This window comes from Microtus pennsylvanicus, chromosome 2 (assembly GCF_037038515.1).
Source record: "Microtus pennsylvanicus isolate mMicPen1 chromosome 2, mMicPen1.hap1, whole genome shotgun sequence".
Taxonomy (NCBI): domain Eukaryota; kingdom Metazoa; phylum Chordata; class Mammalia; order Rodentia; family Cricetidae; genus Microtus; species Microtus pennsylvanicus.
In genome coordinates, this window is record NC_134580.1 from 117,327,061 (window position 1) to 117,346,014 (window position 18,954).

An 18,954-nucleotide genomic window follows, 5' to 3' on the forward strand; every position below is an offset into this window, starting at 1 on the left:
TAGTGAGGGAAAAACACCAAATCGAGGCTAAGGAGGTCTGTCTTGGAGCCGGACTGAGGCTGTGCTGCATGGCTTCCTTGTGGTTTATGTGGTGGGCTGGATCACAGCCTGTCAACTGCTCAGGTGAGAACATCTATTCTTGGCACTGAAGCTAGGTGGCATTTCTCCTGGGGACTGTCATAAACAGGTCGCTGACTAAAGAGGCAAAGAGACAACATCTGTGTGCCACACATTAAGGATTTGTATGGGCTGAACATTGCAACACCACTCAAAGGAATCTGGTATCCAAGAAAGAAAGTACATGCTGATTCGAAGGGGTCAGGAAAACAATTTCTCTTTTTTCCTCTTTTACATAATCTGGCTAAATCAAGAGGACAAATAAATGTCAGGATTTTTAACCAAGAAGGGGGAAGGGTGCATACTACTCTCTAATTCTTTCTCTAAATAAACTTTGCCTAAGGACTGAACCAAAGTGAGTTCAAGGCCATACATGAAGTTGCTAGCTAAAGCTGGTAAGTTGGCCAAGGGCAGGTCTGACATGCTTTCATGAAACAAAAATGAAGTAAACATGTGTTTTAGATTGAACAGTAAGCTTGCTGGCTCACAGTTTGAAGGTGGACATACTACTTTGACTAAGTCCAACAAGAAGAGTAGACATAAAACAACCTGGGAAGGTCTAGAGAATAGAAAATGTTCTTTGAGTACTTAGCTTTTGTGTGGGCAAGTCTGGAAGCAACCTGCCCTGTTCAGGGGTGAGGCAGGTGACTCTGGAGTGTGAATGCTGTGTAAGGCAGATCCCTTACATACAGTAATCCCAGACTTAGGCCCCTGGGAGCCGTGCCGAAGAATCTGGGATCCAACTTTTGTTTTATCACATGAATATATCATTCCCGAGACAAGCTTTCTATGAAGCTTCTTCAGTCCCTAAAGAGTAGCTACTAGAAGAGGGAGAGTTTGTCCTTGCTACTCGTGATCTATATAACACTGTGCACAAAAAGCTCAACTCTCAAAGTTCCCAACATTCAGCATTGATAAGAACACTGATCATCAGGAGTGGAAATGTTCCCCACTGGTGTCACTCATCATCTTAAGGTCTTCTTAAACAAAAAGGATCCCAAGATAATAAAAGTCCAATTGCTTTCATCCCTACCCCCATCTACCTGTCATCAACACAGGCATGTAGCCACAACACGAGCTAGGCAGAAAACAGAAGCAGTATGGAAGATGGTGGTAGGTTCCTAAACCTTAAAGACAGAATGATCTAACAATCCCCCTACTGGGTATATAAACTCCCCTCACAAAATGAAGGGAGTAACTCAGACAGTGTGCATAAAGTAATGTTCAGTCTTCATAGCAGCGCTACGAAGGCACAAGGTGGAAGCAGGATAAACGACTATCACTGGACGCACAGACAAAGTGTGGAATGTGCGCGATAGTACACTATGTGTCCTTAAAAGGGCAGGGACCAGACAGTGAACCTTATGTAAAACAGGCCAGATAACAGACATCAAAGAACTAGACTCATCTGAAAGGAGGAACCTCAATTAAGAATGCCTCCACACAGCGCCACTGCCCACCTTCCCTGCTACAGGATCAGGCTGCGGCAGGACACAGCATGGCTGTGGTGACATCAGAGGTCTCCAGAAACTATTCAGCCACCTGAACTTCAGCTTCAGCCCCGACTGCCTCAGCCTCACCTGCTTGGAGAGGAAAAACCATCTGAACCTTGGGCCCATCTACACCTGGAGGAGTAATTGGAGGCTCAGCCCCCGGCCACACCAATTGAAGGAAGAGGGATTCACTGAAGCATAGGTTCTACCCATAAAGACTGGAGGAAGAGATGGGTAGACAAAAAGATAAGGATGCACCAAACAATACAAAGAGCAATACAGCAACACCAGAAACTAGTAGTTCTATATCAAGAAGACATGAATGTCCCAACACAGATAAATCAGAAAATACCAACACTAAAAATAACTTTGTGAAGATGATTGAGTTCCTTAAAGAGGAAATGAAAAATTCTCTTAAAGAAATGGAAGAGCAGAAGGAGAGAGAGCACGAGCAAGGAACTCAGGATCGTGAGGGGTGTACCCACACACTGAGACAATGGGGATGTTCTATCGGGAACTCACCAAGGCCAGCTGGCCTGGGTCTGAAAAAGCATGGGATAATACCGAACTTGCTGAACATAGCGGACAATGAGGAATACTGAGAACTCAAGAACAGTGGCAATGGGTTTTTGATCCTACTGCACGTACTGGCTTTGTGGGAGCCTAGGCAGTTTGGATGCTCACCTTACTAGACTTGGATGGAGGTGGGTGGTCCTTGGGCTTCCCACAGGGCAGGGAACCCTGATTGCTCTTTGGGCTGACGAGGGAGGGGGACTTGATTGGGGAAGGGGGAGGGAAATGGGAGGCGGTGGCGGGGAGGAGGCAGAAATCTTTGAGAGAGAGAGAGAGAGAGAAACAAAAAATTTGTTGGAAGAGATCAATAAATCCCTTAAAGCAAAGCGAAAAAAAATGCCTTCATAAGATCCAGCTGTAAGGCATTTTCTTAATTAGTGATTGGCGGGAGAGGTCCCAGATCATTGTGGGTGGTGCCATCCCTGGGCTGGTGGTCTTGGGCTCTATAAGAAAGCAGGTTGAGCAAGCCATGATGAGCAAGCCAGTAAGCAGAACCTCTACCTGGGCTCCCCATTAGCTCCTGCTTCCAGCTTCTTGTTCTGCTTAAGTTCCTGCCCTAACTTCCTTTGATGATAAACTGTGATGTGGAAGTGTAAGCCAGATAAATCTTTCCCCTCTGAAACGTGCTTTTGGTCATGGTGTTTCACTGGAGTAATCCTAAAACAGGTCACCTTAACTAAGACAGGGATTAACAAGGAATCAAACTATGATGGAGATCTCTACAGGAGAAATATACCTTTACTATGTCTACTCATAAACAGATTGGAATGTTTTGAACAGGTTAGTTTAAAAAGAGAGAGACTTACAGGAAAATCTGTCCTCAGACTTCCTAGAGGATTATACGAAATCCACTGGGACATCAGGCTTCAGAGACTAAAGAGAATATGTTAACTGATGTCATTAAAGCCAAACTGATGACAATATAGCCAAACAGCCTACAAACAGAATTGGGGGATGTTAACTCCTAAAGGAACAGATTTCCTGTTGTCCAAGATAAAGATCCTAAACTGGAAGAAGTAAAATCCTTTATTGTGGGCACCGTGGGACTTGATGTGCTTCAAACAGCATGCATGGCCAGTCTAGGGCCCCGGAAATGCTACCACTCCAACACAAAGTTTATGATAACAGAACACATAAAAAAGCTGAGTCAGCCACCAAGTTTCAAGAAAGTTAGGAAGGTCAGAAGGGGTAGGAGTAGAATGCTCCGGAGATGTTCAGTAACAGTACATGAGCACAATGCGACAAAGACACAACTAGATTTCTCTAAGCCCAGCTATTTGTACACAAAAGAAATACTCAGTTAGATAAAGTAGTTAAATTAAATAAGCTTGATTTAAAAATTGTTAACTCTTCACATTCCTCTTTCACCAAAACACCACTTAGTACAGGTGGATTTGCAATTCCAAGAATTATTTTCAGCCAGGCGGTGGTGCACACGCCTTTAATCCCAGTACTTAGAAGGAAGAGACCGGTGGATCTCTGTGAGTTCAAGGACAACAAGGGCTGTTAAACTGAGAGAAAATCTACCTCAAAAAAGACCAAACAAACTAAAACAACAACAACAAAAAAGAATTATTTTTGAATGAGATCGATATTGTGGGTAGCAAAATAGCTAACTATATTAATGACAATACTTTGCCATCAGCATGATCTCAGACAAAAAGTGATTTTATTCTGAGTCTGTCTATATACACTCAAAGCTTTCTGTGCATGTTTCAATAGATGTCAAATACTAGAAACAGTAGAAGCTGCTACATGGGCTCTCAGTTGTTACATGAGAGCTTATTTCCAAGTTTCTAATAAAGCAGTGTGTCTGAACCTCGAGGCTCTGAATAGTCCATTTTCTACAATGAAAATTCTACACTTACCTCCACTGTAGTGGTACATAACTGTAATCCTAGGATTTGGAGGTTGAAGCAAGGAAAGAATGTTAAATACCAGCCTACGTTACAACAAAGCAAGCATACATATGTGTAAAACTTTAAGTTCGGTCTATAGCAACTAGAAATATAGACTAACCAAAACTCAACAGGATCTGTGTGTGCGTGTGTGGCACCCACAGCACGATGCCAAGTGTCCTCCAGCTCTCAAGCACCGACATTCACTGAGCCTGGAACTAACAGACTGGGCAGACTACCTGGCCAACGGGCCCCAAGCATCCTCTTCCTCACCTCCCCAGAGCTGGGAATAAGCTGTCACACTCAGATTTTCAGAGTGCTGGGAACTCAAACTCAGATTCTTTTGTTTGGGTGGCAAGCACTTTAATGATTAAATCATTTCCCAGCCCCCAACAGAAAATTTTAAATTGAATGTCTTTAGGGACTATGCAAACTTGTATATTTTTACAAGCCAAGGAAATTCAGCAAGGTAAATTCCAGCTATTTAAATAATGTAACTGTACTGAAATTTAGAACTAGTGAGAATGGAGCAGGCATATTCATTGGGGTCTCTCACCGTATAGTGATTGCTCTTCAGTACATCCTGACTCTGCCAAGGAAAAGCTTCCCCTCATCCCCTCAACCAAGCAGCTCCCCCACTTCTGTGCCAGCCATCTGAGCATTTCTCATCCAGTAACTCTTGATTTTGATTTATTTTCAGTCTTACAGCTGTCTAATTGAAAGTCAGTTGGAGACAGAAGCTGCCTTATGTGTACCTCAGCATTCCCTATGCCTGACAAAGAAACCACTCCGAGACACTCACTGGGCAGCAACTTCAATACACCTTCCAGGGTTGTTAATGTACACAGAGGATCCTGGGGTTAGTTAAGAAGTCAATCAAACTGCCGGGGGGGGGGGGGGGGTGTGTGGTGGTGGTGGTGCACGCCTTTAATCCCAGCAGTCGGGGAAGCAGAGGCAGGCGGATCTCTGTGAGTTCGAGACCAGCCTGGTCTACAAGAGCTAGTTCCAGGACAGGCTCCAAAACCACAGAGAAACTCTGTCTCGAAAAAACACCCCCCCCCAAAAAAAGAAGTCAATCAAGCTATTCCCCACAGTAACAATTCTTTTTAGATTTTTATTTTTAAAAGCACAGACTAAATTTTTCCTATTGGGGAAACAGAAAATTATTGAAATCTGACTAGAGGCAGAACTTGGGCTTTCCCTAGCAGCTCCTTGGCAGTGCAGTCTCGTGCCTGGGCAGCTGCGTGGTTCTTGCCAATACCTTGGGCAGCAGAGACAGCCTTGCTGTTAAGGAGTATGAAGAGCTATGTCTTGTAGATAAACTGACTGACTGCGCAAAGCCAATGTGGTCAGGGTGGAAGCTCCTTAAAATTCCAAATACATTCAGCATCAGAATTCTAAAGTGATATTTTAAAGAAAAACTTTAATTACTTGATCTAATCTAAAAATAACCTGATTACTTCCTATTGCTCATACATTTTAAAATCTTTTAAGAACACTTCAGTGTCTGCTCTTTTGAAGTTTCTAGGAAAGCTACAAACGCATGATTTAATTTTAAACACATAGTTTAATTTTAAAAGTAACAAAGCCTTTATTTAGTCATTATATTTTGATCCTCTGCCTCTCCACACACAACTGTGTTTCCACTTTTAGACTTGCAGATCCTCTGTGAAAGTCAAAGGATGGCCATGAAGTCATTACCCTGCTTTGGTGGAGTTGGGAAAACATATCTAGGCAGACACAATAAAAAATGATCTCTCAGAAATATTTTGTTCACTGTTTTTGCAATTCTGGAGCTTGGTCCTCCTTTGCAGTTGGGTATAGGTATGTGACAGAAAGGTGAGGGGACTGTCAGAAAGGTGAGGGGACTGTAGTGAAATGCATCATCACAAGGCTAGCAAACATTTTCTTGTGCCCCAGCTTTGAATGATCCTGATAACTGTGAAGACAGGAGTCTGGGACTTCCACATCACTACTAGGAGAGGGGCCTTTGCTAAACAGAAACCTCAATTTTCATTGTCTATAAATGAGAAATACACTTCCATTTTAAGTAATTATGTACTTTCTAGATTTGCTTGTTACAGCACTTTCTATATCTTAACGAAGGCAAGCCAGGCATCTCCACCTACTATGTGAACTCTGTTGGTTACTTAACTTCTTGGGCTTCCATATTCATGAATATGAATGTAACACTCATCATAAAGCTGGTAAGGACTACATGAGATAGTGAATGCAAAGAAACATGTGTCAATAAAAATTAAACATTACTGTTCAAACAAACATGCAGCCTAGCACAAAATATGCAGGACAATTTAAAAACTATCAGTTAGCCTGTATTTGGGAAATTGTATTTGAAAATTGTGCTAAACATCTCCACCATCTTTCAACTCAAATGCCCCCTGCACTCCCCTATACCCATCCACCTGTCTTCTTGCTGGTCCTCAACCACACAGCACACACTTAGAGCAGGACCATGGGTTGTTGTCAATGCTAAGTTTTTCTTCTAGCATCAGTGTGCATCTCTTGCTCATTTCTGCCAGGCAATTGCTCAAAAGCTACCTTCTCTAAAAAGTTCACCCAGGCCCCACCCCACCAGCCTTTCTGTGTCAGCAATAGAGTCTCACCATCACCCAGCCAATCTGGGACGGCTTACTCATTCATCACGTGTGTCTTTTGGAATAGAAGTTCCATGAGGACAGGCAGCTTTGTCTACCTGTGTACTCTTTTCTCACTGGCACCTGAAGGATAGCCTGCACATGTTAAGTGAATGATGAATGCTTCTAAAAAGCGGAAACACAGGGCATGGAGAGCAAGATTGGCTGACAATTGATAACTGCAAATTTGACATTTAAAACTAATTTCTTATATTTTAGTGCTTTTTATTAGACTAATAAGAGTGCTTTATCTTGAGGATGTTTATATAAGTCAAATAATCATGATATTGAAGTTGTATGCTCTGAATAAAAATGAAAGTCTATATATTTCCCAATCCTGACATAAAATATAGAAATGGTATCATCTGACTCCACCCATTCATTTATTGTACAGTTGTCCTCTCTTGGACCTGTGTGTTCCAGAGAGCACTAGAGACATCAGCAACCAGAGTCATGGTCGAGTAGAGACTGTATGCCTTGCATATCTGTTGAGTTGTTACTTTTGTGAAACTTTGAGGAATTCAGCAGCAGGAGAAATGCGTAAAGCACTAGGACAAACTTGGTTGCACGTGTATCTTCCTTCTGGAAAGCAGCCTCTGCTTTGATAAGACGTGGGTGCTAACAAGCACACTTGTTCATTACTACACCCTTCCGTAGAGAAGACAGCTCCCACCCGCTACCATTTTATCATGTCGTGTTAAATCCCCTCTATTTATACACTGTTGAGTCTCAGGACTTCTATTTTTTTCATATAATGATAGTGCCACATGAACTTACAAAATAAAACCTGGAACAATATGTACGTTTATAGAGTAACAACTTATTTAAATCTGAGTTAAACTTCTCTTCTGCACTGTCCGCTCTGCTACTTGGGCAACAAGAATTTGGTTAATTGAGACTGTAATACAGGCTGAATACACTTTACATCCTTAACAAGTTTAGGCAAGCCATAGCACACATATACAGGTCAAAGGGCAACTTCTGTACTCAGCCTCACTTTCCACCTTCACATGGGCTCTGGGGACTGAATTTAGGCCATCAGTCTTGTGTGACAAGTACCTTTACCTGCTGAATCAGTCCTGGCCCAACATAGTCAATTCATACTTGACCCAATAACAGTCATCCTAGTATTCTTTTGGTGGTATAAATATGATAAACATTTAAAAACCACTGCAGAGAAAAGTTGTGTATTGGTGAAGCTATGCCTGGTTAGCTTTTGTTAGCATACTTCTATTGTGGGCTTTCTTTTCTCCCATCTCTTAATGACTTGAATCAAGAGACACTATCACCCCCACCGGTTTCCCAGAAGTCCCTGCCCATCTCTTTAAGAGCTGTCTTTCAAGGAGACATGACTTGTGAACAAGTATATTCTAAGCATTCTTTGTGTGAGGCATTAAACCTCAGAATGTAGTTAACTAAAAATAGTTTGGACTTCAGACCTCATTATGAAAGCAGATGTACTCGACTAGATGACAACTGCATATGACCTTTCTTAACATAGTCTAAGATGGTGTGTATATCTTATAGAATACGAACTCATTTCTATCTTTACATTTTTATTTTTTTTCACCTGCATATATGTCTATGTACTGCATGCATACCTGTTGCCATGGAAGCCATAAGATGACATCAGATCCTCTAGAACTTGAGTTTTAGATGGTTATGAACTGACTTGTGGATGCTTGAAACTAAACCCAGGTCCTCCAGAAGAACAACCGGTGTTCTTAACCACTGGGCCATCTCTCTAGACCCAGCACCCACGGTTTTAACACTCTAAGATGCTAACTTCATCTAGCTTTTATTTGTCCTGTTACCAAATAAAAAAAAACCCACCAATATCTTAAATTAAAACTGAAAAACAGGCCAGAGCAATCTGAAGACATTATTCCTATGCTCAACCTAATAAATCAGAAATACCAATAAAATGAGGAATTAATGACATATGTTATTACTTTGTTGTAAGTCCTCCCCACCTCATTTTCCATGCAAAATATACACGACATAAAAGATACACTGGCAAATGTGGACAAAACACAAAGACAGTATTATGGTAAATTTTATTGTTAGTACTGAAGGCTACGGAATGGGTAATACATTCTATTGTTCTCACATATAAAAGTCATGTCCACAGAATCTTAGAGTAAGATGAAAACGCTGCCTGATGAGAACAGCATGTCCCGGCCCCAGAGCTGCTCTGGGTTCTTCTCTTCCCATGCCTGCTGACACCATACTTCCATTAGGGGCGACATCACACAAGAACTCCCTCCCAGTTTTCCCTTGAAAGCCCTCTGAGGCAGCCCACAAAATGTGGCCAATGCTACAGTAAACTATTACCCTGCCACTCATATGGAGATTTATTCTGAATATTCCCTTTGTTAAAGGTGATAAAAAGCTCTCCACTATTTAGCAAACATTTACTTAAAGCACACATGGATCTTGCTCTAGGAAAACTTGTCTTTATAGGATGTAAAAACCAGTCCCTTGGGCTGGAGAGATGGCTCAGAGGTTAAGAGTATTGCCTGCTCTTCCAAAGGTCCTGAGTTCAATTCCCAGCAACCACATGGTGGCTCACAACCATCTATAATGGGGCCTGGTGCCCTCTTCTGGCCTGCAGTCATACACACAGACAGAATATTGTATACATAATAAATAAATAAATAAACAAACAAACAAACATTTTTTTCTAAAAAAAAAAGTCCCTTGTGAAAAGTTACTAGAAATAAGAGATCCCTATAATTATACAATGTTGCAGAGTCCACAATGCTTCTGAATCAATGAAATCTCAAAATACCACTACTGGTAGACAGACACATGCTACACCTATTTTTTTTTCAAGGAAAAAATAGAGAAATGAGCAAGATAGAATTGTACTGTGGTTTGCTTATGGTTAGAGAGGAAGTGGAAAAACTGAATCATGAATGAATGTGTCTGGACTCCAAATTTAGGGCTTTCTACTCCCACAGTGCCCTAGCCCAAAGGATTCTAAATCTAACTTGGAGGCACACCTTTACTGCAGTGGCATATGCCCAAAAGTTTTTCAGAGTGAAATACTGCTTGCTTAGAAAAGCTACTGCCACAAATTTTAATTGTTTAGAATGATTCTGCAACTCAGAGAACAGGTTATGAGTGACTGCTGACAGGTTAGATAATCTCTAGTCACTAGTTCTCTAGGATTCAACATTCTTATAGGTTAAAAGAATTGTTTTTAAACTGACTCAAGAATATTGAGTTGAGTCTGATTCTGACACACATTAAAATGTTCCTGTAAATGTAATTTAAAATAATTTTTAAATACCATATATCTAAAACTACATGTTTTCATCAATGAAATTTCTTTGAATCCATGTTATAGGTTTTCTCACCAGCCCTTCTAGTGGGAATTAAAATCACAATCGGTTCTAGGCATTCTCATCCCCCCTCCCCCCACCTCCTTGGGCAAAACCTCAGCTTTGGAAGTAATGGTCTTAGAATAATCTCAAGACCTAGCAACACTGAAAGCAGGAGACTGGCCCTTTCAGTCTACCCTGAGATGTGATCTCATATGGCCCACAGAGGACAAAAGTTGTCCCTGCCTCCGGCACAGCAGACATGAAACGGTCAGCAAGTATATACTCTACAGGCTATGCGGAGATACACACCTGATGTCACATTAATGGTAAGTCCTGAGATCTTGAGACCTTTTATAATCTTTACTCTGATTAATAATTTTATTATAGGGGAGAGGGGAGAAGGAAGGGGGAGTGGAAAAATGTATAGCTCTGCTGTAGGAAGGCTTGCAGCTTGTGGTTACCCACCTACTGGAGAGTGGCCTCTTATACTATATACTTGGATGCAGAGCCTGTGTCTGCCCCTTTTTTCTTCCTCCTTTTCGCAGGCTGCTCATTTGGATTGTTGGATTGCTGGATTTGATCTATGTCCACCGTTCAAGCAGAGAATTCTGATTTGTGAGTTTACCCCTAGATAAATAACTATCTATTTTTCATTTCTGAGCTAGTGTGGGATTTCTTTCAAGTGTCCATTCATCACTTGGTTCGTTCATCATTGCTCAATAAAAACAAGTGAAAAATTTGTATTACATTTATTTAGTGTGTCTCTCTGTGTGTATGCATGTGGCTAAGTGCTCATGCATACATACACATGCCGTGACATGGATGTGTAGGTCAGAAGACAACTTGCATGAGCTGGTGCTCTCACATCTCCATGTGGGTCTTGGGAATCAAACTCAGGTTATAAAGCTTGGTGCCAAGTGCTGAGCCATCTCACTGGTCCTTTGTTCTGATTTTTAAAATACTTTTTATTCTTTTCTCTAAATATATGAAGAGGAACAAATTTTAATGAAATATTAAATTTTAAAAATCAGTGTATATTCCATACATTCTACACAATAACAATTAGGCAGAAACAAACCACAGTTCAATGTGTTAAGAATACTAAATGTGGAGTAGGAGAGCAGCTCTCTGAAATTCCAGAACTCACTTGGGATCAGGACTGGACATCCTCTTGATATCTTCTTAATTGTGTAGCAAGGTGATTCAATGATGAATGTGGCGATAAAAATAATAATTAACTAGTAAAGTATAGGTCATCAGGGATGTGACTATGTCCTTATTCTACTCCTCAGAACAGACAGGTGCAAAATGAAATAAAAATATCCCCATAATACTGAGTAGAGTTGAATTCTCTTCTCTCTGAACCTGGCTGCATCTCAGAGTCTTTTGCTAGCTCTTCTTCATTCCCAATCTGTAAATGTGAAGTTCAGGGCTAGGGTCTTTTCTCTCTGTTTGTATTCACTCTCTTGCTGATCTTACCCAATTTGTCTTCTCTATAAAGCATTTTAAAGCTGAAATTCACGAGCACACACCTATAGTAACTGTTCTGGCTAGTCTTCTGTCAACTTGTCATACAAACTAGATTATTTGAAAGGAATGGACTTCAAATGAGAAAATGTCTCCATAAAATTCAGCTGTGAGGCATTTTCTTAATTATTGATTAATGGGGTGAGGCTCAGCCCATTGTGAGGGGTGCCATCCCTGGGCTGGTGGTACTGGATTCTTTAAGAAAGAAGGCCGAGCAAGCCATGAGAGCAAGCTGGTAAGCAGCACCCCTCCATGGTTGGTAGTAAGGGGACTTGATATCTCAGACACATCTCCTCTGAGGAACAGGAGGTACTATGCGAAGAGAAAAGCCCAGTGTGGTCGTTTGAATGTATTGGCTCCCATAAGCTCATAGAGAGTGGCACTATGAAGAGCTGGAGTATGTGTATAACTGTGGAGGTGGGCTTTGAGGTCTCATATATACACAAATATCAGTCCCCAGAGTTACAATTCACTTCCTGTTGTCTTCTGATCAAGATGCAGTCAGCACCATGTTAGCCTGCACAGTGCCATGCCCACTGCCTTGATGGTAATGGACTGAACGTCTGAACTGTAAGCTGCCACCTCAATTAACTGGTTTCCTTTATAAGAGATGCCATGGTCCTCATGTCTCTTCAGAGTAATAGAAACTCTAACTAAGGTCAAGGTACAATTAACCCCAACCCTTGCATAGATATTGCAGTTTCCTCTTGGGTTTATAAAGGGAAGACTCTGGCTCATCTTTTCCATAGTAAAGGCAGAAGCCAAATCATCCTTTTTCAATAACTTTTGTGGGATGTCTTGATATCCTGGGCATTTCTAGTAGGTGAAAATCCAAAACATCAGTTATGGTCTCCTGTGTGGTAAAGCTGACTTTTGCTGGGTCCCAACTGATACTCTGGAAAAGGGAACATGGCAAATGTCAGGGAAATCCTTCTTACTACTCTGTTTTTCTCTGTTCTTCTTGGCAGAAGTCTCAACAGCAAAACAATTAAAGCTTCCTTGTAGTCTCTCCATGCTCATGACTGCAGTAAGTCCCTGATAGTCTGTGTTAGCTTTCTGAATCTAAGGGGAAAATGCATTCTTGTCATCCTTGATGAAAATGTTGCAAATGATACTTTGTCCCCAAACATGGAAACTTAGCTAAAATGTGAGTTGTTAAATCTAGGAACGTATATATCAGGAGTCATTACCTCACAGAGGTATCACACAGTTAGACCACGAGCTTTTGTAATGCTGTAGGAATCTGTGATGTGTCATTCAGAGTCTAGGGTTTACTCAAATTGACTATAAAAAATAGTCTTGCCAATGTCTTTTCTTTTTTGTCCTTAAGACATGTATCAGAAACATTTTAAAGGAATAGTGTAGTGAGCACGGTCTAACTGTTCAAATTTAATAAAGAACCATCAGTGAAAGAAATCAGAGAACTACTATATTCTGTTTTTAAAAGAATATTTAAAACATCACCTTCTAGCGATACTATGTTCAAGTTAAATAAAAGCTGTTTCAAAGTTCTCTGAGTATCTCCTAACAGCAAACTGTTAATACAAGCTTCATTCTAAATTAAGTTTCTTTTACCCCTTCAACACTGCAGCAGACAGCACAGTGCAAACATGCACAGCATCGCGATGGCAGCTTGAGAACATAAAGTAAACCGTCAGTACCAACCACTTACTGCAGCCAGTTATATCTGAAAGGAACGTAAATAGAGAGACGAGCTCAACCATGGCCACGTGTATCAATTAATCAATATGAAACTGTTCACTCTTCACCGATTTATAGTATTGCCTTACAAGTGGCACATAAGAGTAGTAAGCTGTCATAAAGGAATTTTAATCCCTGGAATTAAGCAGAAAAGACACTCTTACTTAAGATTTCTAAAGCAGAAAAAAACTATTTTCCTTATAGCTCCACTAAAATTTTACATGATGCGGCTCCATATATTAGGACATAGGCACGTGCACACAACTCTGCAAGCACAACTATTCACTGGCAGAATGTCTCACATTCTTCATGCTATAAGTTGCTTCCTTTTTAGGAGTTCCTTTTAATGGTATGCATTCATTGTACACAGTGCTTGATTTCGTAAAGACTCCTTCTTTCAAATATACCATGCACTCTGGCTGTACCCACTCCACTCCAGTTTCCTCCCCTTGGTCCCCTTCAAGTCGCCTTCCTTCATTCGGTCACAGACTGTATTTCAAATGAGTACTAGAATTAAAATGTGTTCTCGTCCACTCCTCTATCAGTTACCCCATCCACCAGACAGCACCAGAACCATATGGAGCCCACCCAGAACCTAGAGCTGCTTGCCTATGAGACAACACATCCTACACTTTGACCCGGAACAGTCTTCCCTGGAGTGTGGCTGGAACTGTATCACCAGCACCATGTGCAGCATGACTCAGAACCCAGGCCCTGCTACCCAAGGACCAGCAGCAGAGCCTGGCAAACCCTCTGCAGACTTCACATCAGCAGGTAGAATCTTCTAAGCCTTCACAGCAGATTAACTTCTAGGCTCAAAGGTTGCACCTCTCCCTAGCAGAGCTGAGACCACTGCTGGCACCCCATTCAAACACTAACAGAGTAGTTTCAAACTGAAAACCAAGCACCATTCAGCTAGGTTAAACCTGACAAGTTGGAATAAGAACAAATAAGTACCCAAACACTCACTCAACAGAGCAAAACCAGATAACAAATCAAAAATTATCCTCAGTCACCTAACTCCAGATACCAATGTCCTATCAAAAAACCACAAACAACATGAATAATCAAGACAATATGTCTCCTATAGAAATTAGCACCCCATTGTATTGTTATCTGAGAAATAATCAAGACAGTATGTCTCTTATAGAAATTAGCACCCCATTGTATTGTTATCTGAGAAATAATCAAGACAGTATGTCTCCCATAGAAATTAGCACCCCATTGTATTGTTATCTGAGAAATAATCAAGACAGTATGTCTCCTATAGAAATTAGCACCCCATTGTATTGTTATCTGAGAAATAATCAAGACAGTATGTCTCTTATAGAAATTAGCACCCCATTGTATTGTTATCTGAGAAATAATCAAGACAGTATGTCTCTTATAGAAATTAGCACCCCATTGTATTGTTATCTGAGAAATAATCAAGACAGTATGTCTCTTATAGAAATTAGCACCCCATTGTATTGTTATCTGAGAAATAATCAAGACAGTATGTCTCCTATAGAAATTAGCACCCCATTGTATTGTTATCTGAGAAATAATCAAGACAGTATGTCTCCTATAGAAATTAGCACCCCATTGTATTGTTATCTGAGAAATGCAGCCTAGCTACTGCAGAGGATAATGGTTCTAAATGTAATTATAATATGCTCAAGGAAGTCAAAGAGGATATAAACAAATCCCTGAATGAGGATTGTGAAAATAAAAACAGTTCAATGAAATAATGAAAATAATTCAAGATATGAGGGTAGAATTAAGTAATGAAATGTAATCTCTGAAGAAAAGAAAAAAATGAAACAAAACCAAAACCAAAACAAAACAAAACAAAAAAAACCTCCTCAGGGAAAAGAAGAACAACTAAGAGTAAAGTCTTATGGTTGACTAAGTGGCACAGAGAATATCAAGTCCCCAGGACAGAGTGGAGAAAACAGATCATTTAGTCACAGAAAAGATTAAATCTAAAACGTCCCAGGAACAAGGCATAAAAGAAATCTGGGACATTAAGAAAAGACTGCACCTATGAATAATACATATAGAAGAAAAAAAGAAAAAATTAAGTCAAAGGTACAGAAAATATTTTCAACATCATAAAGAAAAATACCCAATGCTAAAGAAAATGGGGCCTATTAAAGCCCAAGAGGCATAGAGAACACCAAAGAGACAGGACCAAAAAGAAACTCCCCACATCACAGAATAATCAAAACACTAAATGTCCAGAAGGAAGAAAGAAGACTGAAAGCAGCAAGACAGAAAGAACAAGTCACACGTAAAGGGACACCCACCAAAACAATCAACTGATTTCTCAAAGGAAATGCCGAAAGCCAAGGGCCTGCACTGGTGCTCTACTGGCTGTAGAAGACCGCAGGTGCCAAGTTACCATATTCACAAAACTATCAGCGATCCAAAGCAGAGAGAAGTACTTCCCATGGTAAAAACCCACGAAGGAACTCTATAGAAGACACTAAAAGAATATTCTGTTCGAAAAAACAAAAGACTTTAAAAAAAAACCCAGAAAATTTAAAGTTGGGTGAGTAGAAAGGCAAAGGGGGAGGGTGGATATGGAAGAAGTAGGGGTGACTATACTAAAAATACATCACATAAAATTATCAACGGATAATGAAAATAGTGATTAAATATGTATTCTACCTATATTTAATTTGAAGCTCAAAATCTACAACTACTCCTAAATGTCTGTGAAACAGGCCAGGTATAAGACTTGTGAAATGTAAAGGCTCTAAGTGATTTTCCACGACCTCTACTCTCTCTACCACTATCACCACTACAACCCACCATACGTGATGTCACATCTACCACATACATTACACTTACACTTTTACCTACTTCTCGGAATGCTATCAAAGCACCAGAAGTATCTATCCCTCTTTAAGATGAGGAATTGTGAAGCAGGGCCTGGTAGCTGTAATGTCCCTTATAGTAGTAAAAACTATCATGTTCTGCTTACAACCACTGAGAAGTTGGCTCTGAAAACAAATTTCGTTCTCACTTCATTCCCAAGCTTATTTATGTCATGAGTCTTCTCAAATCCCTATCCTGAGTCCAGTAGGTCTCCTGTCTCTGTACCGGGGAGAAGGAAAACAACAAACAGCTAAGGATATAAAAACACTGTCCCCTTGAAGAGAGCCACAAGGTGAACTATTCCAACTGTGCTTACAACTATGCAAAAATGCACACAGTAGGGAGGGAAATGCAGAAGCTCATCAAGAAGCCTGCTCTGTCCTGGCTGGATTCCAAGTGGAAACTCCTCGCTTGATTTCTGCTCTATATTTGTTAACTGTCTGATCTGATGATGCTGTCTACCTAATTTGATCTTCTATTTGGAGCCTTGCCACAGGGAATGCTGTATTCCACATGGGAACTCCAGCTGACCAGTCTAACTGTGCTAGATGTTTGTATGACCCTGGATCTGATAACGCTACCTTTGACATTTTATTCGCTCACTCAATTGGGCTACGTCAGTCACCCCTCTGGGTATTCAGAGTGCCTGATTTGATGCGGTTTTGCAATTGTTTGTCACTTCTATCAGCTACTTACTGTTTATCCTTTTATTTTGCTCACTCATTCAAAATCAAAATATGGCTCTCATCTGCAGAATGTGCAGAACAGTGGCACACACCGACTAAGGAGACTGAGGCAAGAGGATCAGGAGATCTAGGCCAACCTCAGCTCCCCTCAGCCTAAATAAACAAATAAATAGAAATTGGGAACCTGTCACAGGTTATAAACAGGGGCTCATATAGAAACCCAAGTATAATTCTACATCATTCTTCATATAGTATTCTTATTTAGTATGGTTTTCAAAACACAGAGGTATAATTTGCATTCCATAAAATGCACAAATGCTAAGTAAAGGACAGGATGACTTCTAATAGTTTATTCACAAAACCAAAACATAAATAGAAAACTTTATGCATGGAACATTTCTACTATTACCCTCAAATTCCCTCAGGCCCTACTTTAAAAAAAAAAAGCATTTTAGATTTCTAGACCCCTGTTTTAACTCTGTTAGTACTGCATATAAACAGAAAAACTCACCAAGTAACCTTTCTGTGCCGAGCTTGGTTATTCAGCATAATGCTTTCCCCATTTTTAAGATGTAGAAGAGAATTTATTTAGCTTTCTGAGGCTTTAACCTTGGCACAAGAAAGACCTTACTCAAGGTTTGTAACTCTATTTAGGACAATTTTATGAGGCCAGAGAAAATTAATGGCATCCAAGCTTTGTGAGACTGAGTACAGCTTGGTGGTAGCATGCTTGCCTAACATGTCTGAGGCTTTGGATCTCAGCCCTTACAATATAGGGAAAAATATTTATAGATGTAATCACTATTGATATTATGAAATAAGTAAAAATAAAAAAGACAAAGTACTACCAAAGAGAATAAATCCATTTTAACTTGGTTTCATATTACATATTCTTTTTGATCTGTAAAGACATTTTCTGAGTGTAAGTTCTCTCATTTCAAAAGAAAGCCATTTACTGTATGTTTACTCTTTAACAGCATGAAACACTCATTGAGTAAATTGTATACTAAATAATCTTTTTTTTTTTTTTTGGTTTTTCGAGACAGGGTTTCTCTGTGGCTTTGGAGCCTGTCCTGGAACTAGCTCTGTAGACCAGGCTGGTCTCGAACTCACAGAGATCCGCCTGTCTCTGCCTCCCGAGTGCTGGGATTAAAGGTGTGCGCCACCATCGCCCGGCTTATACTAAATAAACTTATAAATGTTTTTTAAAAGGTTAGAGAATTAAGAACAGATGAGATTATTATCTCATTGATTCTCATTCAATTTCAGAAAAATCATTTCCATAAATCAAAAATTCTATCTCAGAAATTCTTCCCTCACTGGGTGTGATTTGAGCCTATACCAGACGTCAAAGCCCGTCTCTATAGTGACACACTGCCTCCAACAAGGCCACACATCCTAATAGTGTCACTTTCTGAGTTTATGGGGGAAATTACATTCAAACTATCACACTATTGTTTCACTTTGTAGATGAGGAGATTAGGGGATGGTGGTTATTTGCTTAATGTAGTTCTGTAAGGGGTTGTGCCTTTATCCGTCTGAAATTAATGGTTGCAATGTGGGGTAATTTTTCAACTTGCCCTGTGAAGAAGACCCTGGTCATGAGTCCACCTTCACCAATTTCTTGATCATGGTTCAGTTTCCTGTGACCGTGCCACCGTTTCTGGGTTCTATAGTGTTAAGTTGGCCATTTAGAGGTTTTTGTAAATCTAGGAACTTGGTGCGTTACATCATCCTTCTGTCCTTTGGCATCAGAACTGCCTGAGCTATTTTGACCTTTGACCCTTCATATGTCCTTTGAGATCACCCCTACATGAACCACGGAGCTGATCTTTGGTGAGCTGACTTGAATTTCACTTATTGTGACATGCAGGAAAGAACATCTGTCTGTTACTGTGACTAGGTGCCAATCCAACTTCCTGGTTTCCTTGTATTAGTTTTCCAAAGACAGTTAAAAATGTTCCTTCATGATGGTTTCACACAAAAAAGAAAAAAGAAATTCTTCCCATTCCTAAACAGGTTGAAAAAACCCCATGAAAACTGGAAATCTGTTAGTTTACTAGAAAATTGTTTTTAGTAGTTTACTAATGAGTGAACAATATCATTTCCAAAAA

General features: G+C 40.2%; 1 protein-coding gene across 5 annotated transcripts in view; it reads right to left on the minus strand.

The window, feature by feature from the left end:
- Positions 1–18,954, minus strand: part of Tasp1 (taspase 1) — a 222,667-nt gene that overhangs the window by 1,646 nt on the left and 202,067 nt on the right. The window lies entirely within an intron of this gene.